Below are 980 nucleotides of genomic sequence, written 5' to 3'. Positions count from 1 at the left end.
AATAAGTATTGAGGAAATGCTACATGAACTCAAATGGGAATTCCTGGACGAAAAAATACGTTCTTTTTAGGAAACATTAACGAGTGGGACAGGAGAGGAAAGACTAGCTGTGGTGTAAAGTATCCTCAGCCATGCACCGTGTGGTGGTTTGGGGTGTATACAGGTTATCTCAAAAATAATTTTACAACTCTGGGAACATTTTCCTTACATCAGAAACAGAAAAAATTTCGTATAAACAAGTAAGAAAATCCTTGGTTTTCGGATTATTAACGAAAATCTATACTCACGCCCAGTCCTCACAGCTTTACTTCCGCCAGTACCTCGTCTCCTACCTTTCAAATTTTACAGAAACTCTCCTGCGAAACTTGCAGAACTAGCACTCCTGAAAGAAAGGATAGTGCGGAGACATGGCTTAGCCACAGCCTGGGGAATGTTTCCAAAATGAGATTTTCACTCTGCAGTGGACTGTGCGCTGATATGAAACTTCCTGGCAGGTTAAAACTGTGTGCCGGGCCGAGACTCGAACTCGGGACCTTTGCCTTTCGCGGGCAAGTGCTCTACCAACTGAGCTACCCAAGCACGACTCACGCCCCGTCCTCACAGCTTTCTTTCAGGAGTGTTTCTGCAAGTTTCGCAGGAGAGCTTGTGTAAAGTTTGGAAGGTAGGAGACGAGGTACTGGCGGAAGTAAAGCTGTGAGGACGGGGCGTAAGTCGTGCTTGGGGTGCTCAGTTGGTAGAGCACTTGCCCGCGAAAGGCAAATGTCCCGAGTTCGAGTCTCGGTCCGGCATACAGTTTTAATCTGACAGGAAGTTTCATATCAGCGCACACTCCGCTGCGGAGTGAAAATCTCATTCTGAAAATTTATAGATTGGGCGACTGGAGATCGTCAACACCTGTCCTCGTCTTGCTTCTAAACGCACATGCACCCGTCAAATCATAGTCTGTCGCGCTCTTACAAATACCCCCTGACGGTTTCCAA

At 46.6% G+C, this 980-nt stretch overlaps 1 non-coding gene across 1 annotated transcript; it reads right to left on the bottom strand.

The window, feature by feature from the left end:
- Window positions 1–505: 505 nt before the first annotated feature.
- Trnas-cga lies at window positions 506–580 on the bottom strand. Its single transcript has one exon. It is a non-coding gene; the product is annotated as a tRNA-Ser (tRNA).
- Between the last annotated feature and the right edge of the window lie 400 nt (window positions 581–980).

This window comes from Schistocerca piceifrons, chromosome 6, assembly GCF_021461385.2.
Source record: "Schistocerca piceifrons isolate TAMUIC-IGC-003096 chromosome 6, iqSchPice1.1, whole genome shotgun sequence".
Classification (NCBI taxonomy): domain Eukaryota; kingdom Metazoa; phylum Arthropoda; class Insecta; order Orthoptera; family Acrididae; genus Schistocerca; species Schistocerca piceifrons.
This window is presented reverse-complemented; position numbering and strand designations above follow the sequence as displayed.